Here is a 26,996-nt window from a genome sequence, read left to right as displayed (position 1 = left end):
GTTTCTACACCTTGATTGGAGTCTACCTGTGGTAAATTCAATTGATTGGACATGATTTGGAAAGGCACACACCTGTCTATATAAGGTCTCACAGCTGACAATGCATATCAGAGCAAAAACCAAGCCATGAGGACGAAGGAACTGCCTGCAGAGCTCAGAGACAGGATTGTGTCGAGGCACAGATCTGGGGAAGCCTACAAAAAAATTTCTGCTGCATTGAAGGTTCCCAAGAGCACATTGGCCTCCATAATTCTTAAATGGAAGAAGTTTGGAACAACCAGGACTCTTCCTGGAGCTGGCCGCCCGGCCAAACTGAGCAATCGGGGGAGAAGGGTCTTGGGAAGAGAGGTGACCAAGAACCCGATGGTCACTCTGGCTGAGCTCCAGAGATCCTGTGTGGAGATGGGAGAAACTTCCAGAAGGACAACCATCACTGCAACACTACACCGATCTGGGCTTCACAGCAGAGTGGCCAGACGGAAACCAAACAGTTCAATCTTTGTTTCATCAGACCACAGGATCTTGTTTCTCACAGTCTGAGAGTCCTTCAGGTGCTTTTTTGCAAACTCCAAGTGGGCTTTCATGTGTCTTTCACTGAGGAGAGCCTTGATAGCGATATCAGCAAACTGAAACAAAACAATGACATTGCCGTTGCATCCCCTACAATGTATGGTGGAACCAGGAACCATTGTGCTGAAAACAGCATTAAACCACAATTGTTCTTTAAAGCAGGAAGAGGTTCCTACACAAATTGTATAAATCACGAATCAAAAAAGCGAAAAGCGAGCCTGTCGGCACAATTGGGAGTGATTGCATTGATAAAATCTCAATCAAACGTTTATCAATAACAATAGTCTTGTTTTGTGTGCAAGCACACAGGTGTGAGCAGCATCATTGGCTGAGGGTGGGCTTGGCTATGCTGCTGATGCAACACCCCCTCCAGGTTAGGGCCGGAGTTTGGGATTAGGCCAGGTAAGGGGGCCAGGTAAGGGGGCCGGCGAGAGCTCAAATACATCCCACGAAGGACAATATGGGATCCTGAACATCCACTAACTAATGCTGGCACATGAGATGCCCACTTTTCTGTCAATCTGAGGGACTGGACACACATTGATGACTCATCCTGCTTGTGAGACACGGGTATAACAGTTTGTATTGAGACACGGGTATTACAGTTTGTATTGAGACACGGGTATAACAGTTTGTATTGAGACACGGGTATAACAGTTTGTATTGAGACACGGGTATAACAGTTTGTATTGAGACACGGGTATAACAGTTTGTATTGAGACACAGGTATAACAGTTTGTATTGAGACACGGGTATAACAGTTTGTATTGAGACACGGGTATAACAGTTTGTATTGAGACACGGGTATAACAGTTTGTATTGACACAGGTATAACAGTTTGTATTGAGACAAGGGTATAACAGCTTGTATTGAGACACGGGTATAACAGTTTGTATTGAGACACGGGTACAACAGTTTGTATTGACACACGGGTATAACAGCTTGTATTGAGACACGGGTATAACAGTTTGTATTGAGACACGGGTACAACAGTTTGTATTGAGACACGGGTATAACAGTTTGTATTGAGACACGGGTATAACAGTTTGTATTGAGACACGGGTATAACAGTTTGTATTGAGACACGGGTATAACAGTTTGTATTGAGACACGGGTATAACAGTTTGTATTGAGACACGGGTACAACAGTTTGTATTGACACACGGGTATAACAGTTTGTATTGAGACACGGGTATAACAGTTTGTATTGAGACACGGGTATAACAGTTTGTATTGAGACACGGGTATAACAGTTTATATTGAGACACGGGTACAACAGTTTGTATTGAGACACGGGTACAACAGTTTGTATTGAGACACGGGTATAACAGTTTGTATTGAGACACGGGTATAACAGTTTGTATTGAGACACGGGTATAACAGTTGGTATTGAGACACGGGTATAACAGTTTGTATTGAGACACGGGTACAACAGTTTGTATTGAGACACGGGTATAACAGTTCGTATTGAGACATGGGTACAACAGTTCGTATTGAGACACGGGTATAACAGTTCGTATTGAGACATGGGTACAACAGTTTGTATTGAGACACGGTGTTACGTGGTCCTCCCGGTAACTACCTGGTCTCGGTGACCCCCGGACCGTGAGAGGAACTCCGCCAGAAAGATCAATGATTTATACGCTTTCGTAACGCAATCAATATAAATTCCAGTCAATAAGAAACCCCACACCAAGGATCCGGAATAAGCAATAATATTTTCCCCGAGCAATCAACAATCAACAACCATCAACAACCATCAACCATCAACAATCAATCACCAATATTATTAAGATGGCCACCTTATATATGTGTGTCCCCTTTCCCCACTCCCGACCCCTTGGGTACTCACGACCCCTTTTGTCTCTGTCCCTCACAATGTCTCTGGGCCCCTCCTGACCAAGATGAAGGTCGGCTTCTCCGCACACGGGCGGTTGAACGAACCCCTGGCTGACGTGCTCCCAAACGTGTACGTCACGTACCGGGAACAACGGTTGCAGCGCACACCTCCTTGCCAAGCAAAGCGGGCAAAGCAACACGCGGCTTGTCCAGCGCGCGAGGCCCCAAGGTGCGACCCGTACGCGTCCTTGTAGACGGTGAGGCGAACTGTGCCGGACGCTTGGTTCCGTGCACGAACCCACGGCAACTTGATGTGTCAAGGGGTAATTACCCCGCGCAGGTAACTCCTTTCGCCAGACGGGCTTTCCAACGCAGCGTCAGACGCTGCTCAATATCGATACCCTCGCCCCGGAGCTCGGCGAGGAAAAGGAGGCAGATCGGCGCTTCTCCAGGACCTCGTGTCTTTTTCCTTCCGTTTCCGGTCTCCTTTATCCCAGAAGGGCTCCTGACCCTTTAATCACAACAACCTTTAATCGACTACACATTGATAAGCAAAGACCTGAATAGTAATTCACATGAATTCGTAACAACGGGTATAACAGTTTGTATTGAGACACGGGTATAACAGTTTGTATTGAGACACGGGTATAACAGTTTGTATTGAGACACGGGTATAACAGCTTGTATTGAGACACGGGTATAACAGTTTGTATTGAGACACGGGTATAACAGTTTGTATTGAGACACGGGTATAACAGTTTGTATTGAGACACAGGTATAACAGTTTGTATTGAGACACAGGTACAACAGTTTGTATTGAGACACGGGTATAACAGTTTGTATTGAGACACGGGTATAACAGTTTGTATTGAGACACGGGTACAACAGTTTGTATTGAGACACGGGTATAACAGTTTGTATTGAGACACGGGTATAACAGTTTGTATTGAGACACGGGTATAACAGTTTGTATTGAGACACGGGTATAACAGTTTGTATTGAGACACGGGTATAACAGTTTGTATTGAGACACGGGTATAACAGTTTGTATTGAGACACGGGTATAACAGTTTGTATTGAGACACGGGTACAACAGTTTGTATTGACACACGGGTATAACAGCTTGTATTGAGACACGGGTATAACAGTTTGTATTGAGACACGGGTGTAACAGCTTGTATTGAGACACGGGTATAACAGTTTGTATTGAGACACGGGTACAACAGTTTGTATTGACACACGGGTATAACAGCTTGTATTGACACGGGTATAACAGTTTGTATTGAGACACGGGTATAACAGTTTGTATTGAGACACGGGTATAACAGCTTGTATTGAGACACGGGTATAACAGTTTGTATTGAGACACGGGTATAACAGCTTGTATTGAGACACGGGTATAACAGTTTGTATTGAGACACGGGTATAACAGTTTGTATTGAGACACGGGTACAACAGTTTGTATTGAGACACGGGTACAACAGTTTGTATTGAGACACGGGTACAACAGTTTGTATTGAGACATGGGTACAACAGTTTGTATTGAGACACGGGTATAACAGTTTGTATTGAGACACGGGTATAACAGTTGGTATTGAGACACGGGTATAACAGTTTGTATTGAGACACGGGTACAACAGTTTGTATTGAGACACGGGTATAACAGTTCATATTGAGACATGGGTACAACAGTTCGTATTGAGACACGGGTATAACAGTTTGTATTGAGACACGGGTATAACAGTTTGTATTGAGACACGGTGTTACGTGGTCCTCCCGGTAACTACCTGGTCTCGGTGACCCCCAGACCGTGAGAGGAACTCCGCCAGAAAGATCAATGATTTATACGCTTTCGTAACGCAATCAATATGAATTCCAGTCAATAAGAAACCCCACACCAAGGATCCGGAATAACCAATAATATTTTCCCCGAGCAATCAACAATCAACAACCATCAACATCCATCAACCATCAACAATCAATCACCAATATTATTAAGATGACCACCTTATATATGTGTGTCCCCTTTCCCCACTCCCGACCCCTTGGGTACTCACGACCCCTTTTGTCTCTGTCCCTCACAATGTCTCTGGGCCCCTCCTGACCAAGATGAAGGTCGGCTTCTCCGCACACGGGCGGTTGAACGAACCCCTGGCTGACGTGCTCCCAAACGTGCACGTCACGTACCGGGAACAACGGTTGCAGCGCACACCTCCTTGCCAAGCAAAGCGGGCAAAGCAACGCGCGGCTTGTCCAGCGCGCGAGGCCCCAAGGTGCGACCCGTACGCGTCCTTGTAGACGGTGAGGCGAACTGTGCCGGACGCTTGGTTCCGTGCACGAACCCACGGCAACTTGATGTGTCAAGGGGTAATTACCCCGCGCAGGTAACTCCTTTCGCCAGACGGGCTTTCCAACGCAGCGTCAGACGCTGCTCAATATCGATACCCTCGCCCCGGAGCTCGGCGAGGAAAAGGAAGAAGATCGGCGCTTCTCCAGGACCTCGTGTCTTTTTCCTTCCGTTTCCGGTCTCCTTTTTCCCAGAAGGGCTCCTGACACTTTAATCACAACAACCTTTAATCGACTACACATTGATAAGCAAAGACCTGAATAGTAATGCACATGAATTCGTAACAACGGGTATAACAGTTTGTATTGAGACACGGGTATAACAGTTTGTATTGAGACACGGGTATAACAGTTTGTATTGAGACACGGGTATAACAGTTTGTATTGAGACACGGGTATAACAGTTTGTATTGAGACACGGGTATAACAGTTTGTATTGAGACACGGGTATAACAGTTTGTATTGAGACACGAGTATAACAGTTTGTATTGAGACACGGGTATAACAGTTTGTATTGAGACACGGGTACAACAGTTTGTATTGAGACACGGGTATAACAGTTTGTATTGAGACACGGGTATAACAGTTTGTATTGAGACACGGGTACAACAGTTTGTATTGAGACACGGGTATAACAGTTTGTATTGAGACACGGGTATAACAGTTTGTATTGAGACGGGTATAACAGTTTGTATTGAGACACGGGTATAACAGTTTGTATTGAGACATGGGTATAACAGTTTGTTTTGAGACACGGGTATAACAGTTTGTATTGAGACACGGGTATAACAGTTTGTATTGAGACATGGGTATAACAGTTTGTATTGAGACACGGGTATAACAGTTTGTATTGAGACACGGGTATAACAGTTTGTATTGAGACACGGGTACAACAGTTTGTATTGAGACATGGGTATAACAGTTTGTATTGAGACATGGGTATAACAGTTTGTATTGAGACACGGGTATAACAGTTTGTATTGAGACACGGGTATAACAGTTTGTATTGAGACACGGGTATAACAGTTTGTATTGAGACACGGGTATAACAGTTTGTATTGAGACACGGGTATAACAGTTTGTATTGAGACACGGGTATAACAGTTTGTATTGAGACACGGGTACAACAGTTTGTATTGAGACATGGGTATAACAGTTTGTATTGAGACACGGGTATAACAGTTATTGAGACACGGGTATAACAGTTTGTATTGAGACACGGGTTCAACAGTTTGTATTGAGACACGGGTATAACAGTTTGTATTGAGACACGGGTATAACAGTTTGTATTGAGACACGGGTATAACAGTTTGTATTGAGACACGGGTATAACAGTTTGTATTGAGACACGGGTATAACAGTTTGTATTGAGACACGGGTATAACAGTTTGTATTGAGACACGGGTATAACAGTTTGTATTGAGACATGGGTATTGAAGGAGCTGTGCTCCAACTCAAATCGAAAGAATGGACGCGACAAAAAGCTGGAATTCGTCCGAGTTTCTTTATTCCATCAAATCAACTCGGGTAAACTGAAAAGCCCGTTTATCGGGCAGCATTATATACAAGCACTCGAATATCTCATGCCGGAGCGTTTGCCCTTAAAAGGCGCGACTGGGCGTGTCCGGGAGGCCTGGGCGAGTCTGGACATGCCCGGGAACGGCGAGACTGGGTGTCGCCGGACGGGCCGGGCGTGCCTGGACATGCCCGGGAATGGCGAGACTGGGTGTCGCCGGATGGGCCGGGCGAGCCCGGGAAAGGCGAGTCCGGGCATGCCCGGGAAAGGCGAGACTGAGCGTCTCCGTGCGGTCTGGGCGAGCCCGGCACAGCGATCGCTCCGTAGTTGCGTCCTCGGCAGGTGTAAGGCGATTGTGTATGTTCAGCGGCAACCGCTACACACGCCCCCCCAGAATCGACTTGCACCGGCAGGGTCAATTTAAGGGGGGTCCTGATGACCCGGCCGAAGCGACCCCTGGAGGGTCGTGGGGGGGGTCCGGTGTGGGGGTGGGTGGTCGAGCGGGAGGCATCGTGGACGGGGGGCGGCCTCGCCAAGGAAGAAGGGCCAACCGAGGTGGTTGGTCAATGTCCACGTGTGCCGGCTTGAGGCGGTCCACCGAAATCCGGTCCGACCTGCCGCCAACATCGATGACGAAGGACTTGTCGTCCCGTCGCAGGACCCAGAAGGGTCCGTCGTATGGTGGCCTGAGTGGCCCCCGGTGTGCGTCATGAAACACAAAAACGTACCCCGCTGTGCAAAGCGCTGGGGGACGTAGGACTGGGGGTCACCGTGGTGGGACGTTGGCACGGGGGCAAACTGTCGGGCGGTCTCCTGGAGGTCCGAGTGCTGGCGAGCTGCGGACCAGGGACTGGTAGCGTCGGGCACGAATTCGCCCGGGACGCATAGTGGCTGGCCGTAGACCAGCTCGGCGGTGGATGCCCGGAGGTCCTCCTTGGGGGCCGTGCGGAGGCCCAAAAGGACCCACGGTAGCCGGTCAGTCCAGCCACCGTCCTGAAGGCTGGCCATGAGCGCGCCCTTCATGGAACGGTGGAACCGCTCGCACAACCCGTTGGCTTGGGGGTGGTAGGCCGTGGTACGGTGGAGCCTGACCCCCAGGTTGCGGGCGACCGCGCCCCACAGCTCGGAGGTGAACTGCGGCCCGCGGTCCGAAGAGATGTCCGCCGGTGCACCGAAATGGGCGACCCAGGTGGCGATGAAAGCCTGCGCCATGTCGGCGGTGGTGGTGGAGATGAGGGGAATGGCCTCCGGCCACCTGGTGGTCCTGGCCACCATGGTGAGCAGGTGTGTGAAACCCCGTGATGGGGTGAGGGGGCCCACCAGGTCCACGTTGACGTGGTCGAAACGCCGTTCGGGCACGGTGAAAGGTGCCAGCGGGGCCTCGGTGTGTCGGTGGACCTTGGCCTGTTGGCAGGCCGTGCAGGTGCTGGTCCAATCGCGGACATCCCGTCGAAGGCCGTGCCAGACGAATCGCGCTGACACCAGCTTCTGGGAAGTTTTCCAGCCCGGGTGGGAAAGGCCGTGGAGGGAGGCGAAGATGCGGTGTTGCCAGGTAACGGGCACGATGGGGTGAGGCTGGCCTTGGGAGACGTCGCAGAGCAGGACAGTGTCCGCGAAGGGGACGTCGGCCAGGCGGAGGCCCGTGTCCGCCGCCCGGAGGGCTTGCACCGTGGTGTCGGTGGTCTGGTCAGCCGCCATAAGCACGAAGTCCATGCCGAGGTGGACCGCGTTCGCGCTGGCCCGAGAAAGACAGTCGGCCACGGCATTGTCTTTGCCGGCGACGTGCCGGATGTCCGTGGTAAACTCTGACACGGCGGAGAGGTGGCGCTGCTGGCGGGCCGACCACGGCTCCGTGACTTTGGCCATTGCGGAAACCAACGGCTTGTGGTCGACGAAAGCCGTGAAGGGTCGGCCCTCCAGTAGGTGGCGCAAATGGCGAACGGCCAGGTGTAGACCGAGGAGCTCCCGGTCAAACATGCTATATTTGAGCTCGTTCGGCCGGAGTTGCCGGCTGAAAAAAGCGAGTGGCTGCCAAACCCCGTTCACCCATTGCTCATGTACGGCGCCCACCGCATAGTCGGAGGCATCCGTGGTGAGGGCGATGGGAGCGTTGAGCACCGGGTGAGCGAGCAGTGTTGCGTCGGCGAGGGCCCGCTTTGAGCTTATAAATGCCGCGTCCATGGCTGCGGACCAGACGACGTCGTGTTTGGCCGGCTTGCCCCGCAGGGCTTCGTAGAGGGGCCGCATGAGCTGAGCAGCGCGGGGCACGAAGTGGTGATAGAAATTCACCATTCCGAGGAACTCCTGCAGGGCCTTGATGGAGCGGGGACGCGGAAACACGGTGATGGCCTCGACCTTGGTAGGCAGCGGCACGGCCCCATTCTTGGTGATGTGGTGGCCCAAAAAATCAACGGCCGTCGTGCCGAAGTGGCATTTGGCCGGGTTGACGATTAGGCCGTGCTCGCTGTGGCGCCCGAACAGTGTTCGGAGGTGGAGGAGGTGCTCGGCCCGGGACGCGCTGGCGATGAGGATGTCGTCCAGTTAGACGAAGAGGAACGGCAGGTCGCGCAGCACGCCGTCCATCAAGCACTGGAACGCCTGAGCCGCGTTCTTGAGGCCGAATGGCATTCGAAGGAATTCGAATAAGCCAAACGGCGTGATGATGGCCGTTTTTGGGACGTCGGCCGGCCTGACAGGTACCTGGTGGTATCCCCGTATCAAATCCATCTTCGAAAAAATGACCCGTCCTGCCAAACGGGCGGAGAAGTCTTGAATGTGCGGGATCGGATACCTGTCGGGGGTGGTAACGTCGTTAAGGCGGCGGTAGTCGCCACATGGGCGCCAGCCGCCCCCCGGCTTCGGTACGATGTGTAGTGGCGAAGCCCACGCGCTAATGGAGCGCCGCACGATGCTGAGGTGTTCCAAAGCATCGAACTCGGCTTTGGCCACGGCGAGCTTAGCTGGGTCGAGGCGGCGGGCTCTGGCGTAGACCGGCGGGCCCGTGGTTGGTATGTGGTGCTCGATACCATGTCGTACCACGAAGGCCGAAAACGTCGGCCGCGTGAGGGCCGGGAACTCCGCGAGCAGGCGAGCAAACTCGTTCGCCGCCGGGAGGGCGCATGCTACCTCGGTCGGCACAGAGCTGCTCAACGTGCATGCCAGGGAGCTGAAGGTCTCGGCGTTGACGAGGCGACGCCGTTTGACATCAACCAGCAGCCCGTGTGCGCAGAGGAAGTCGGCGCCCAGCAGAGCCATGGGCACGCTTGCGGTCACAATAGTCCAATGAAAGCGCTGGCTGCCGAAGCAGAGGGTGACGTTGCGGGGGCCAAAGGTGCAGATGGCCGATCCATTGGCCGCCACCAAGGAGGGGCCGCAAACCGCGGACTGCCTGTCCTGATCGGAGGCGGGTATGACGCTCAGTTGGGCGCCGGTGTCACACAGGAAGCGCCGTCCGGACGCTTTGTCCCTGATAAAAAGTAAGTTGCCCGTGTGGCCGGCGCTCATGGCTGGTAATGAACGCCGGCCCGGCCGTTTCCCGACTTGCCGAAAGTGCATGGGGGTCAGCATGTCCGGGCCTTTTGTCCGAACCTGGCATGGTAGTAACACCACGCCTGGTCAGGTGGAGGCCCCGGTCGTCGTGTTGGAGGAGGTCGGCGCGGCGTAGTGGCCGCCAATTGCGCCGGCAGTTCGGCCGCCGACCATGCCGGGTGCTCGGGCGCCATGGGCGTTGCTTCGGACGACAGCGGGCTCCAGGTCGCTGCCCCGATGCGTTGGCCTGCCGAGGAGATCTTGTCGGCTTCCCTGGCGAGGGCGCGAGGATCTGTGATCTGCGTGCTTGCCAGGGCGAGGCGTACCTGGCTAGGCAGCTGACAGAGGAACAGCTCTTGAAAAAGAAAATCCGGGGCATGCTCCCCGAGCAACGAGAGCATGTAATCCATTCGCTCGGACGGGCGCGTCGCCGAGCTCGGGCAGGTCGAGCAGGCGCCGTGCGCGTTCCGCCGATGAGAGGGCGAAAGCGTCGAGGAGGAGCTTCTTGATCGCGCCGTACTTGTCAGCGGCTGGCGGGTGCTGGAGGAGGCTGAGGGCGCGGGCCATGGTGGCTGAGCCGAGTGCTGCTACCACATGATGGAAGCGGGTGTCGTCGGCGGTGATGCCTCGCAGGGCGAACTGGGAGTCCGCCTGGGCGAACCAAACCGCCACGTGAGCCTCCCAGAAGGTAGGCAGTTTGAGGGCAACTGCCGTGTCCATGTCGGTAGGTCACCAATGAAGGAGCTGTGCTCCAACTCGAATCGAAAGAATGGATGCGACAAAAAGCTGGAATTCGTCCGAGTTTCTTTATTCCATCAAATCAACTCGGGTAAACTGAAAAGCCCGTTTATCGGGCAGCATTATATACAAGCACTCGAATATCTCATGCCGGAGCGTTTGCCCTTAAAAGGCGTGACTGGTCGTGTCCGGGAGACCTGGGCGAGTCTGGACATGCCCGGGAACGGCAAGACTGGGTGACGCCGGACGGGCCGGGCGTGCCTGGACATGCCAGGGAACGGCGAGACTGGGTGTCGCCGGACGAGCCGGGCGAGCCCGGGAAAGGCGAGTCCGGGCATGCCCGGGAAAGGCGAGACTGAGCATCTCCGGGCGGTCTGGGCGAGCCCGGCACAGCGATCGCTCCGTGGTTGCGTCCTCGGCAGGTGTAAGGCGATTGTGTATGTTCAGCGGCAACCGCTACAGTATAACAGTTTGTATTGAGACACGGGTATAACAGTTTGTATTGAGACACGGGTATAACAGTTTGTATTGAGACACGGGTATAACAGTTTGTATTGAGACACGGGTATAACAGTTTGTATTGAGACCCGGGTATAACAGTTTGTATTGAGACACGGGTATAACAGTTTGTACTGAGACACGGGTACAACAGTTTGTATTGAGACACGGGTACAACAGTTTGTATTGACACACGGGTACAACAGTTTGTATTGAGACACGGTTATAACAGTTTGTATTGAGACACGGGTATAACAGTTTGTATTGAGACACGGGTATAACAGTTTGTATTGATACACGGGTATAACAGTTTGTATTGAGACACGGGTATAACAGTTTGTATTGAGACACGGGTATAACAGTTTGTATTGAGACACGGGTATAACAGTTTGTATTGAGACACGGGTATAACAGTTTGTATGGAGACACGGGTATAACAGTTTGTATTGAGACGGGTAAAACAGTTTGTATTGAGACACGGGTATAACAGTTTGTATTGAGACACGGGTATAACAGTTTGTATTGAGACACGGGTATAACAGTTTGTATTGAGACACGGGTATAACAGTTTGTATTGAGACACGGGTATAACAGTTTGTATTGAGACACGGGTACAACAGTTTGTATTGAGACACGGGTACAACAGTTTGTATTGAGACACGGGTACAACAGTTTGTATTGACACACGGGTACAACAGTTTGTATTGAGACACGGGTATAACAGCTTGTATTGAGACATGGGTATAACAGTTTGTATTGAGACACGGGTATAACAGTTTGTATTGAGACACGGATATAACAGTTTGTATTGAGACACGGGTATAACAGTTTGTATTGAGACACGGGTATAACAGTTTGTATTGATACACGGGTATAACAGTTTGTATTGATACACGGGTATAACAGTTTGTATTGAGACACGGGTATAACACTTTGTATTGAGACGGGTATAACAGTTTGTATTGAGACACGGGTATAACAGTTTGTATTGAGACACAGGTATTACAGTTTGTATTGAGACACGGGTATAACAGTTTGTATTGAGACACGGGTATAAGAGTTTGTATTGAGACACAGGTATAACAGTTTGTATTGAGACACGGGTATAACAGTTTGTATTGAGACACGGGTATAACAGTTTGTATTGAGACACGGGTATAACAGTTTGTATTGAGACACGGGTATAACAGTTTGTATTGAGACACGGGTATAACAGTTTGTATTGAGACACGGGTATAACAGTTTGTATTGAGACACGGGTATAACAGTTTGTATTGAGACACGGGTATAACAGTTTGTATTGAGACACGGGTATAACAGTTTTTATTGAGACACGGGTATAACAGTTTGTATTGAGACACGGGTATAACAGTTTGTAGCTGGGTCGAGATTCGAACCCAGGCTATACGGCTCACAGACAAGTGTATATACCTCGAGACCATCCTCCAAGCCTAACAAGATCAATATTCATGTTTTAATTTCATCATCTCAGTTGTTTTCTGAAAAATAAATCTATGAAATAGAACAAAAAATTTTTTAAATATGTCTCAAAAACACTTCAATACACAACTCACCTGCCCAAGGCATCACCAATATCTCCACGACTGGGTTCTTTTCCTCGCTCACGTCCTCGGCAGCTTCATGGCATCGGTTCATCAGCTGGGAATGCATGTGTCTGATGCACAGGGAAAAAGAAGTGCGATAACACAATAGACAAATACAAATGGATGCTGCTGAAAATGAGTTCGAATTTCAGGCGTAGACTTTCTTCCCCACTCACACTCCCACCTTCAAACTTACACCCCTTCGACACCCGTATGGTCATCAATGCATTTAAAACAATCTTCGACTGCGAGTCTAATTAAAGGTGTTGATTAAAAGGTGCTCACAATGCTGCAAACATTTTCAGCAAACATTACAGCCCCAAACAATCAATGCCTGGGGAAATTTTAAGACTGAAAGAACCACCTTTGGAGGCCATTTTTCCCTGCAGCGCAGGGGTTGGCCTTTTTCGGATCCCATGGTCCCCTTTTTGAAGCGATGTTTTACGGCCGGATGCCCTTCCTGCCACCAACCCTGTTCGTCGATTCTTGCGACACACAGGGAATTACCAGTGAACTGGTACTCAATTTGCCGACCTCGGAAGGATGACAGGCTGAGTCAACCCCCCTGGCGTTAATTCAGCGATCGACCGGGATTCGAACCCAGGATCCTAGGATCCTAAGCCGGCACCCAAACCACTAAGCCAACACCAGGCTGGAAGGACTGAAATTTTAAGACTGAAAGAACCACCTTTGGAGGCCATTTTTCCCTGCAGAGCAGGGGTTGGCCTTTTTCGGGCACCGTGGTCCCCTTTTTGAAGCAATGTTTTATGGCCGGATGCCCTTCCTGCCACCAACCCTGTTAGTCGACTCTTGCGACACACAGGGAATTACCAGTGAGCTGGTACTCAATTTGCCGACCTCGGAAGGATGACAGGCTGAGTCAACCCCCCTAGCGTTAATTCAGCGATCGACCGGGATTCGAACGCAGGATCCTAGGATCCCAAGCCGGAACCCAAACCGCTAAGCCAACACCAGGTTGGAAGGACTGAAATTTTAAGACTGAAAGGTGGTGTATAAATTAATCAGCAAATGTAATGGGGTAAATAAATACATCAAGACGAGGAAATCATTTTTTGTGAACATCATCTCAAAGAAAACCATATATATCCATATTTTGGTTAAACAAGTACAAAAAGTTTTAATTAAAACAAAAGCCGCGTCGATGTTACACAATGCCTAGATGCAGCTGTGCCTATAACGTCGATGTTATAGGCACAGGACATTCCTATTGATTCGATTACTTGATGTTATTTTTGTGCAAAGTGAAAATATATCTCGGCAATTTCCCGTGTGTGGCGACGAATTCTTAATATATCTCGGCATTTTCCCGTCTGTTATTTCAGGCGGTGTATGACTGACCATGCCGCGATTTAAACAAAATATATATATCTCGGCATTTTCCCGTCTGTTATTTCGGGCGGTGTATGACTGAGCATGCCACGATTTAAACAAACTATATATATCTCGGCATTTTCCCGTCTGTTATTTCGGACGGTGTATGACTGAGCATGCCGTGATTTTTAAAAAAAATATCTCAATGGACTTGAAGTTACAGGCCTTTGAGAATTCATTTCGTTCTATAAAGGGCAACTTTCATCGGATTTTCTTCCCGTTTTTTTTCAACCGAGTCTAAAACTATGTTAGCGACTCTGAAAAATGAAATGATATATCGAATTTGATTTGAAATAAAACTGTGTGAGAGAGGAAGACACCACAGGCCTACAAAACAGGCCTCAAAGCTATGCAAGTTAATAAAATGGTGGATATTTGTTTATAGAAGGCTCTCCCAGAATGGGTGGAACTATGGTTGACAGAATGGGTGGAGCTTTGAGGTTTTGTCTTCTCTGCAAGAACAAGAAGAAGAAGAACAACAACAACAACAACAACAGCAGAGGGCACTCGATGAGCAGCGTCTGCGACGCGGCTAAAAAATTTCAGGCATTTCAATCAATTCCTGTGTAATAATAATAACAATCTATATCTACTTGTATATTCCTGCCAGTCTGTCCCTCTGTCTGTCCGTCTGGGTGAGGAATCAAAATCAAATCGCTGCCATTTTTTGTTTTTCTCTGTGCTCGTTCTCAGGTCTCACAGGCCTCTGGTAGGCATGAACCACTGTAAGTTGCCTGCATCAGTGCTGTGGTTACATGAGTGAGTGTACGTTTGGACATGTGGGAGAGACCAGTGTTTCCTGAGAAGAATAAGATCGAGGGTGTGTTTGTAGGGTCTCGGGTTTTGATTTTATCAATGTTTAAAAATTTCACGTGTTTTAAGGCCTCACAAAGCTAAACCCTTTGGGGTTATCCCACGCTACAATTTATTCTTATATCATCATTTTTTGTGCTATCATTTTTCACAGTCGCTGACATCGTTTATTTAAGACTCGACTAAAAGAAATCCCAAGAAAATCGGACAAAATTCGACGTTTTAGAAAAAAAATCCGTTTTAAATAACTAAATAGATGAGTGGCTTTTGGACCTGTCCCCTTGGGTGATTGCTTATCCATAAGGTTTATTCGGCATGTTTGCATTTTTAGAGATCCCTCAAACTGTTCGGAATGAAATTGGGAGAAATCTGGGGGGAAATTAACATTTTCTTTAATCTCGGAAAAAATTAAGAGGGTCCTGCTGCTGTTTTGGGCGATGCAGGCAAACTGTTTTAGAGGACCCTTTTGGAAGCTTTTCCCGGGCATAGGGAGAGGGGTCCAGACCTGTCCCCTTGGGTTTTCGTTGTCTATTTTCCCCTGGATTTCTTTTGATTTCATGTGGAACACCTCAAGGGACCTCTAAAAACCTTGAGGGACCTCTAACAATGTGATGCATGCATAGTGCATACTATATAAGACCCCTTCGAAAGCTCTTCCTGGGTGCGGGGAAATGAGGGGGTAGAAGAGGACAGAAAGGAGAGGGGTCATTCAGGGATGTGGAAGGAGAGAGAAAGGGAGATGAGATGGAGGAGAGTTATGCCATGACTACTTTGAAAGCTTTTGAAACACTATATAGGTCCATTTAAAACCTATTCCTGGCAGTGGGGGGTGGGGGAGGGAAAGGAGGAGTGAGAGGGAAGAGGAGGAGGGAGAAGGAAGAGGAGGACAGAGAGAGGAAACGAGGAGGGAGAGGTGGAAGAGGAGGGAGGGGGATGAGGAGGAGGGATTGTGGGGAAGGAGAGAGAGAGGATGGGGTAGGGGGAAGTCAAGGTTTTGACGTCAAATTTTACATTACGTGGAATTTCCACAGGTCCCTGCTAACCACTATAATAATACACTTGTTCATCTGTCCTTCCATGGGTAACGCTTCTTTCCATCCATTGGTTGGAATAGCTGGCCTGACTCAACTCACAATTGCAACCTGAAAAATCATACAGCCACTATTTTGGTGCTTATGAAGCCAAAGACTGACTTTGGAGCTCCAATATTCCCAATCGCTAGGCCTACAGATAAGATTTCCGTTGAGTGTAAAACAACTAAAGTGAGTGCGACTGTAAAAAGGATCATCAAATATCGAAAGGTTGGAGCCGATTGGCCTCGTGGACCTTGTGAAAGCCATAGCTCGTATATGCCTCAGGCTTCAGTCCTTAGGCTTCAGGCCTTCGGTGTCAGCCTACGGTCCAGTGTAATTGGAATCTATCTGAGCTATATAACCATGATGTAATATATATGCACACAGGCAGTGGGCATGTTTTTTATTTTCAAAACTGGGTTGTTCCTTAATGTTTGGGGGGAACTGTGGCAGCAATCGAGGCAGTTGGATAACTGACCCCACTGCCCCCACCCTGCTCCCCCCCAACCCCCTACCTCTTACCCTCAAATCGACATTGTATGTATAATTGTATATATTATTACAAAAAGAAGACTTGGAGGTTAATTCTTCACCAGTTATATCTTAATTTATGGAAGCATATGCGTTTGTAACCACATTAGCAATGACCAGGATTGGTTGTCGAGGCAGCTCATTGTCACATATACAGTCACGTGAAAAAGTAAGTACACCCTTGGCTCTAATAGGAGGTATTGCCCCCTTTGGCAGAAACAACCTCAAGTAGACGTTTCTTATAACTGTCTACCAGTCTCTGACATCGACTGGGAGAAATTTTTGCCCACTCCTCCATGCAGAATTCTTTCAGCTGTGCGATGGTTGAGGGGTTTCTTGCATGCACAGCTTGTTTCAAATCCCCCCACAACATCTCGATGGGATTTAGATCTGGGCTTTGACTTGGCCATTCCAGAACCCTCCATTTCTTTCTTTTCAGCCATTCCTTGGTGGATTTACTGGTATATTTAGGGTCATTGTCATGTTGCAAGGTCCACCTTCGGTTGAGCTTCAACTTTCCGACAGATGGCCTCACATTATCCTCAAGCACACTCTGGTACAATGAAGAATTTGTAGTCGATTATATGATGGTGAGCTGCCCAGGCCCTGATGCAGCAAAGCTGCCCCAAACCATAATATTTCCACCACCATGCTTTAGAGTTGATATCAGGTTGTTGTGGTCAAATGCTGTCTTTGGTTTTCACCAAACATGTCTTCTGGTACTGTGGCCAAATAGCTCTACCTTTGACTCATCTGTCCAGGGCACATTGTTCCAGAAGTGCTGTTCTTTGCCTAGGTGTTCATTGGCAAGTTTTAGTCTTGCCCTGATGTTCTTTCTGGACAGCAAAGGTTTCCTCCTGGCACACCTCCCATGTAGATCACATTTGTGCAGCCTCTTTCTAATGGTAGACTCGTGCAGTTTGACATCAACAGTGGCAAGAGCTACCTCTAGGTCCCGTGATGACATTCTGGGGTTCTCAGAGACTTCTTTCAGCATCTTGCGGTCTGCTCTCTGGCTGAACTTGCTGGGGCGGCCTGGCCTGAACAAGTTGGCAGTTGTTTGGAATCTTCTCCACTTGTAGATGATCTTCCGGACAGTCGAATGACTGATTTCAAATTGTTTGGAGATCTTTTTAAATCCCTTCCCAGACTCGTAGGCATCTATAACCTTCTTTCTGAAGGCCTCAGAGAGCTCTTTTGATCTAGGCATGGTGACGCTGCACACTTCAACAACAAAGAGCAAACCAAACTAAGTGTCTGAGGTTTAAATAAGACAGGTTCCTCCAAAGATCCTATCTGACGATGTTCTAATCATTTGCACCTGAGCTGGTGCACCTGATTCTAATTTTAGGTATTTGAAGTAGTGATAAATGTAGGGGTGTACTTACTTTTTCCACATGCGAAATTTGCATTTATGTTTATTAGCCGCGTCGCAGACGCTGCTCTTAGAGTGCCCTCTGCTGTTGTTGTTGTTCTTCTTGTTCTTCTTCTTCTTGTTATTCTTGTTCTTGCAGAGAGGACAAAACCTCAAAGCTCCACCCATTCTGGGAACCATAGCTCCACCCATTGTGGGAGAGGCTTCATATAAACAAATATCCACCATTTTATTAACTCGCATAGCTTTGAGGCCTGTTTTGTAGGCCCGTGGTGTCTTCCTCTCTCACACAGTTTTATTTCAAATCAAATTCGATATATCATTTCATTTTTCACAGTCGCTAACATAGTTTTAGACTCGGTTGAAAAAAACGGGAAGAAAATCCGATGAAAGTTGCCCTTTATAGAACGAAATGAATTCTCAAAGGCCTGTAACTTCAGGTCCATTGAGATATATTGTTTTTAAATCGCGGCATGCTCAGTCATACACCGCCCGAAATAACAGACGGGAAAATGCCGAGATATATATATTTTGTTTAAATCGCGGCATGGTCAGTCATACACCGCCCGAAATAACAGACGGGAAAATGCCGAGATATATTAAAAATTCGTCCATTTGATGACAATCGTCACGATGAAATATTTAATTTATACGTCGTCACAATAATGTGGAGAGAGGAGCCTAGCTTCGTTCACGTGTCGCTACACACGAGAAATTGCCGAGATATATTTTTTTACAATCACGGCATGGTCAGTCATACACCGCCTGAAATAACAGACGGGAAAATGCCGAGATATATTAAAAATTCGTCCATTTGATGACAATCGTCACGATGAAATATTTAATTTATATGTCGTCACAATAATATGGAGAGAGGAGCATAGCTTCGTTCACGTGTCGCTACACACGAGAAATTGCCGAGATATATTTTTTTATAATCACGGCATGGTCAGTCATACACCGCCTGAAATAACAGACGGGAAAATGCCGAGATATATTAAAAATTCGTCGCCACACATGGGAAATTGCCGAGATATATTTTCACTTTGCACAAAAATAACATCAAGTAATCGAATCAATAGGAATGTCCTGTGCCTATAACATCGACGTTATAGGCACAGCTTCATCTAGGCGTTGTGTAACATCGACGTGGCTTTTGTTTTAATTAAAACTTTTTGTACTTGTTTTAATTATACAATGGACTACAAAATGTAAATGTTTCATGATATTTGTTATATTATATCACCTTCATCTATCAATATTGTTGAAATGAAGATCAAATAGCTGTATGTTGAAATATGTTGAAAAAGTCAAAACTTTACATGGGGTGTACTTACTTTTTCACGTGACTGTACCTATATTATAATACGCTTGTTTATCCGTCAATCCGTCTGTCTGTGTTTAACATTCCATTTTTTTTTGGTATACTAAAGCATGGCTCGTGAAAGATCGCACACATACAACATATAATAAAGGGAGCGGGAGAGGGAAGCACCACAATAGTAAAGAACATAGACATGGGGAGATCTGTGGAAGGGAGAGGGCTGAGGCGGGGTACACGGGATAAACAAGATGGACAATACTAGGACTTTCAGGAAAGAAAACGGAATTTGAAGGAGGTGGATTTGGGGTGTATTAACGTGGTATAAAAGATCAAGGTTTTGGATGGGGGAAGATAAGAGATGGTGGTGATCAGCTGTTTTATCGTCAAATTAAGGGTGTCCTTCAGAGGAAAGTTGGGGAAATACTTTAGTCAATCCTCAAATTTTTCCTGAGGGGTTAAAGACTTCGTCACATTGTATATTGTGCGGATGTTCCCTGGGTCCCGGCTCGTATCATAAGTTGTACGAGCGTGAATCGGCTCGCGTAAGGCCCACCTTGTTTTCACCAAGGATAATGAGCTGACTGAACTTGAGTTGCTGTGTTGTCATGATTTACACCAATCATAATATAAATATTTATTTTGTGCAAATGTATTTGTAATATTTGTGATATTATTTCTTCGTAACTGGCAAAAGTACCGGCGTTGCCGGGTGACAATGAATCTCTTCCTGACGGGAATATGATATATGCAATCTGGGTCCATCATCTAGAGCAGGGGTCAGGAACCTTTTTGACTGGGAGAGCCATAAAAGCCAAATATTTCTAAATATATTTCATTGAGAGCCATATAGTATTTTTAACGTATAATAAATTAAATATGTCTTACTTTTAATGCGACTTCTGGTGCTGCATGGTTTTGCTGATGGCCTTGTAGTCTGGTTCATACGTGGTGAGGTTGAGCTTCATGCAGGCGTTGAGGCTTCCATCAGTTAAACGTGAGCGTAGGTTGGTCTTAATGTTCCTCATATGCGAGAATGACTGCTCACATGCATATGTAGAGCCAAACATGGTCAATACGGCAATACTCACACGCTGCATTGTGTGGTATGTCACAGGAAGCTCGTTCCAAGTTTTAAGAATCAGCTGGTCTTCAGGTTGAAGATTTTTCATTTCTGTCCACTTGTGTTCCCTCGCCAGCTCTGCTCGCTGTCGCGCAAGACTTTCCAACTCTCCATTAAGTGACTTGAACTTACTCATCCACATGTCTGATGCCTTCAGGTCAGCAACTTCCAGCTCAAAGTCTCCGATAGAGACCCCGGGGATGCATGTCAGGTCGATTTTGTCCACTGCACACTCATGTGGATGAGTGATGAACTTGAAAAGACCAGTGCGCGCACGAAATTCTCCAAAACGTGCTTTGAATGACTGCAGGAGATTGGACGTAAAGCCAGCTAGCTGCTGGAGATCCAGATGTTGAGTGGAGTCACTTGCTAAGCATGCATCTCTAAATTGTTGCAGTCTTTCAAAGTGCAGAAGACGACCTGTTTCAATGTCCCTGAGAAAGACTTCCAGCTTGCTTTCAAATGCAAACACTGCTTGTTGAAGGGATGAGATTGTATTTCCAATACCTTGCATTTTCACATTGAGCTGGTTCAGATGGCCAGTTATGTCCACGAGATAGTGAAACTGCAGGAGCCAGTCAGTGTTGTCTAGCTCAGGATGCTTGACGCCTTTCATTTCAAGAAAAGTCCGGATTTCACTCAGGCAAGCTGCAAAACGGCTGAGCACCTTCCCCCTTGACAACCAACGCACGTTGCTGTGTAAAAGCAGACCGGGATAATGATTCCCAACTTCTTCTAACAGAGCTTTAAACTGGCGATCATTTAAAGCTCGGGCAACAATAAAGTTGACCACTCGAATGACCAGCGACATCACATCACCAAGCTCCTGGCCACACGTCTGAGCGCAAAGCGCCTCCTGGTGCAGGATGCAATGAAAACTTAGGATGGCTCTCTTTTCATGTTCACGGAGAAGCGCTACAAATCCTTTGTTCTTCCCCAACATACAGGGTGCACCATCAGTACAGACAGAAATAAGTTTATCCATCGGTAGTTTTTTTTCTTTAGCAAACTCCATGAAAGACGTGAATAAATCCTCTCCTCTTGTTGTCCCTTTCATTGGCAAAACAGCCAAGCTTTCCTCACGCAGTGTGTCACCTGCAGCATACCTGGCAATTATACTGCACTGAGATAGATGGCTAACGTCTGTTGACTCATCTAACGCGAGAGAAAAGTATGTCCCGGCGTTTATGTCCTTAATTTGTGTTTCCTCGACTTGATTTGCCATCATGATGCTACGATCGTGCACAGTTCTTGCTGACAGGGGCATGTCTTTTATTCGTTTGATTATCTTGTCTTTATTTGGGAAGTCATCAAACAGTTCATTGGCCACATCAAGCATGAATGTTTTGGCATACTCGCCATCTGTGAATGGCTTTCCATTCCTTACTATTGCCAAAGCACCCGCAAAGCTAGCGGAATTCCCGTCACCTTGCTTGGTCCACACACGTAGTTGCTGCTGACTCGTCTGCACTCTCCGCTGTAGCTCCTCGCATGCCCTTTTCCTGCTGTCCCCCGCTGGATATTTCGATGCAAATGAAGCATGGTGCATATCGAAGTGCCGCTTTATATTTGACCGTTTCATCGATGCAATTTTATCATTGCATATTAGACATACCGCAGATCCTGCTCTCTCACCAAATGCAAATTCCTCTGTCCACGCAGCCTGGAATGCACGGTAATCATCGTCTTTTTTTTCTTTTCGCCATCTTTTCCGTTACAAGGGTTGAAGCGGATAAACTAGTTGGCTATCTGATAAAATTGATTTCTTCACCTTTACAATGACGCGGACATGCTCGCGAGCCATTGGTTCCCGACCCGACCCACGGGTGACCGGTGACCCGTGAAATTTATCTTCAAAACTAATTTCTGTTTACTTTAAAATGACACAGTATTATTAAGAAATATCACAAGTATTTTAAAATCAGTTCCAAACTGATTTTTTTTTTTTTTTTCAACTCAAAATTGTCTGGGAGCCATATGCCGTCACCGGAAGAGCCATATATGGCTCGCGAGCCATAGGTTCCCGACCGCTGATCTAGAGCGAATTTTAAAATAGATCGCAGGTAAATAGATCCCTGGTGTTGGGCTAGCGGCTAGGGTGCCGGCTTAGGATCCTAGGATCCTGGGTTCTGAATCCCGGTCAATCGCTGAATTAACGCCAGGGGGGTTGACTCAGCCTGTCATCCTTCCGAGGTTGGCAAATTGAGTACCAGTTCACTGGTAATTCCCTGCTTGTCGTTAAAGGCGGCAAAAAGGGTTGGCGTCAGGAAGGGCATCCGGCCGTAAAACATTGCTTCAAAAAGGGGACCGAAAAACAACAACAACCACAGTTCCCGAAAAAGGCCAACCCCCGCTTGCGGGAAAAAAAAATGGCCTCTAAAGGTGGTACAGTGGACTCTGATGCAGTGGAGTGACACCCGATCCCATGGAAGTGTTTACACTCATAAACTGCTTACCAAGTACCACGCTATGCTTCTGCAATTTACTAAACCATTCGTGGAAGACAATGACATTATTTTGCTAGTTCAGCTGACAGTTTCGTTCAGTTACGTTCAGTTTCAGTAACTAACACACACACACACACACACACACACACACACACACACACACACACACACACACACACACACACACACACACGCCAGCTATATGACAACCAATTTCTATAAAACTACAGGCTATAATATAAACAACATCGGGGCAACAGCCCTGGTGCTCACCTGGTGGAATAAACAGTATACTACACTGACTAAAGGTATTTTAAACCAATTTCAGTGGTTGCGAGAACACAGGGCAGCAAGTCATTGGAGCTTCAACGAAGATTTGACCCTCCCAGCCGAGAAGAGCGAGCACGTCACACATGGATTCAACTGTGAATGCGTTTTGCCCAAACGTTACACAATAATGATGAGAACATGGACTCACCATGTACAGAACATGGACTCACCAGCAAAATCAACCCCAATTTAACATCACCAAGTGACTCAGGATATCCACAGTCAGTACACAGTATGTGATTCTCAGAATATCCACAGTCAGTACACAGTATGTGATTCTCAGAATATCCACAGTCAGTACACAGTGTGTGATTCTCAGGATATCCACAGTCAGTACACAGTATGTGTTTCTCAGAATATCCACAGTCAGTACACAGTATGTGATTCTCAGAATATCCACAGTCAGTACACAGTGTGTGATTCTCAGAATATCCACAGTCAGTACACAGTATGTGATTCTCAGGATATCCACAGTCAGTACACAGTATACGTTATTCTCAGAATATCCACAGTCAGTACACAGTGTGTGATTCTCAGGATATCCACAGTCAGTACACAGTATGTGATTCTCAGAATATCCGCAGTCAGTACACAGTGTGTGATTCTCAGGATATCCACAGTCAGTACACAGTATGTGTTTCTCAGAATATCCACAGTCAGTACACAGTGTGTGATTCTCAGAATATCCACAGTCAGTACACAGTGTGTGATTCTCAGAATATCCACAGTCAGTACACAGTATGTGATTCTCAGAATATCCACAGTCAGTACACAGTATGTGTTTCTCAGAATATCCACAGTCAGTACACAGTATGTGATTCTCAGAATATCCACAGTCAGTACACAGTGTGCGATTCTCAGGATATCCACAGTCAGTACACAGTGTGTGATTCTCAGGATATCCACAGTCAGTACACAGTATGTGTTTCTCAGAATATCCACAGTCAGTACACAGTATATGATTCTCAGAATATCCACAGTCAGTACACAGTGTGTGATTCTCAGGATATCCACAGTCAGTACACAGTGTGTGATTCTCAGAATATCCACAGTCAGTACACAGTGTGTGATTCTCAGGATATCCACAGTCAGTACACAGTATGTGTTTCTCAGAATATCCACAGTCAGTACACAGTATGTGATTCTCAGAATATCCACAGTCAGTACACAGTGTGTGATTCTCAGGATATCCACAGTCAGTACACAGTATGTGTTTCTCAGAATATCCACAGTCAGTACACAGTGTGTGATTCTCAGAATATCCACAGTCAGTACACAGTATGTGATTCTCAGAATATCCACAGTCAGCACACAGTGTGTGATTCTCAGGATATCCACAGTCAGTACACAGTGTGTGATTCTCAGGATATCCACAGTCAGTACACAGTATGTGTTTCTCTGAATATCCACAGTCAGTACACAGTATATGATTCTCAGAATATCCACAGTCAGTACACAGTGTGTGATTCTCAGGATATCCACAGTCAGTACACAGTGTGTGATTCTCAGAATATCCACAGTCAGTACACAGTGTGTGATTCTCAGGATATCCACAGTCAGTACACAGTATGTGTTTCTCAGAATATCCACAGTCAGTACACAGTATGTGATTCTTAGAATATCCACAGTCAGTACACAGTGTGTGATTCTCAGGATATCCACAGTCAGTACACAGTATGTGTTTCTCAGAATATCCACAGTCAGTACACAGTGTGTGATTCTCAGAATATCCACAGTCAGTACACAGTATGTGATTCTCAGAATATCCACAGTCAGTACACAGTGTGTGATTCTCAGGATATCCACAGTCAGTACACAGTATGTGATTCTCAGAATATCCACAGTCAGTACACAGTATGTGATTCTCAGAATATCCACAGTCAGTACACAGTGTGTGATTCTCAGGATATCCACAGTCAGTACACAGTATGTGATTCTCAGAATATCCACAGTCAGTACACAGTATGTGATTCTCAGAATATCCACAGTCAGTACACAGTGTGTGATTCTCAGGATATCCACAGTCAGTACACAGTGTGTGATTCTCAGAATATCCACAGTCAGTACACAGTGTGTGATTCTCAGGATATCCACAGTCAGTACACAGTGTGTGTTTCTCAGAATATCCACAGTCAGTACACAGTGTGTGATTCTCAGAATATCCACAGTCAGTACACAGTATGTGATTCTCATAATATCCACAGTCAGCACACAGTATATGATTCTCAGAATATCCACAGTCAGCACACAGTGTGTGATTCTCAGAATATCCAGTCAGCACACAGTATATGTTTCTCAGAATATCCACAGTCAGTACACAGTTTGTGATTCTCAGAATATTAATGAAGGTTTTTTTGGGAAATGCTTGTGATTCACACCCATGGATATTAATAAAGGATTTGCTTTTCCTAATGTACTCGGTGTGCGTCCAGATTGAAGTCTACAAAATAGCACAAACAACTGAGGACTTGCCATATGAGCCACACGTGCACCTTTTCACAAAAAGCAGGGTGCATGTTGGAATGCATGTACTGTAATGTTGGTAAACATGCAACAAATATGATATCATGGCAAATAATCAAATCAGCGCAGGAACACAAATCCTTGCACACACACCAATGCAATCACTCTGAAGTATTCTCACGCACGCACACATTGTTATTTTCCCATGAAGCCGCTTCTCACAACATTAGGGATAATTTAATCGGCTAAGACAGTTATATGGCAAAACGAAGCACTTTGTAAAAGGATAAGCAAGTGACCAATTTTCTGACAGCTTGGATCATCAGCTCGGGTCCATTCTTCAGAGGAGTTGGGACAATCTGCCGACGTTTTGGTGTTTTGACCCTCTGTGCCGACGCATGCACACCTGTGTCCAAGCATATACAGTGACACACACACACACACACACACACACACACACACACACACACACACACACACACACACACAACCACCACCCCAACACACACACACACAACCACCACCCCAACACACACACACAACCACCACCCCACCACACCACACACCCACACACACCACCCCACCACACAACCACCACCCCACCAAACACAAACCACCACCCCACCACACACAAAGCACCACCCCACCACACACAACCACCACACCACACACCCACACACAACCACCACACACCCACACACAACCACCACCCCACCACACACCCACACACAACCACCACACATCCACACACAACCACCACCCCACCACACACACACACACACACACAACCACCACCCCACCACACACCCACACACAACCACCACCCCACCACACACACACAACCACCACCCCCACCACACACCCACACACAACCACCACACAACCACCACCCCACCACACAACCACCACCCCACCACACAACCACCACACACACACACAACCACCACACCACACACACAACCACCACACCACACACACAACCCTCCCCCCCCCCCCCACACACACACACACACACACACACACAACCCCCCCCCTCCCCCCCACACACACACACAACCCCCCCCTCCCCCCCACACACACACACACACACACAATCACCACCACCACCACCACACACACACACAGCGAGATTTCACACCTCAGTTGAAGGCGTTCATCCACTGACATGCCCAGGGCCAGAGCTTGCATTGGACACCAGAAGAGACATGAGAAGAGACTCAACCAGACGCGCCACCGGGAAGCAGCAGATGCTAACCAATCAGATGCGAACCGGTGAAGACGGCCGCCATTGCAATGACGTATGTCTGTCGTGACGTGGCTCAAAGCACTACGAGAAGCGAGAAGGGAACAAATGGGGGCGCTCCGCAATCGTTTAATCGCACAACTTCTGTCAGCGTCATGGTCGAGTTTGTTATAGTCAGGTGGCTGAGCAACAATTTTTAGGCGTAATGTTACAAGCCGGACAAAAGTCCCAAATTTGGTATGGAGC

General features: G+C 47.4%; 1 protein-coding gene across 1 annotated transcript in view; it reads right to left on the bottom strand.

Moving 5' to 3' along the window:
• Positions 1-26,763, bottom strand: part of LOC144888903 (dynein axonemal heavy chain 12-like) — a gene marked incomplete at its 3' end in the record, with an annotated part of 45,973 nt that extends 19,210 nt beyond the window's left edge. The window contains exon 1 of the mRNA XM_078768598.1: positions 26,646-26,763. The remainder of the gene's footprint in view (positions 1-26,645) is intronic.
• Positions 26,764-26,996: the final 233 nt, after the last annotated feature.

The sequence above is a fragment of the Myxine glutinosa genome (genome assembly GCF_964187855.1).
Source record: "Myxine glutinosa chromosome 3 unlocalized genomic scaffold, kmMyxGlut1.1 SUPER_3_unloc_1, whole genome shotgun sequence".
Classification (NCBI taxonomy): domain Eukaryota; kingdom Metazoa; phylum Chordata; class Myxini; order Myxiniformes; family Myxinidae; genus Myxine; species Myxine glutinosa.
The sequence above is the reverse complement of the archived record's forward strand: the minus strand, read 5'-3'. Positions and strand labels throughout refer to the sequence as shown.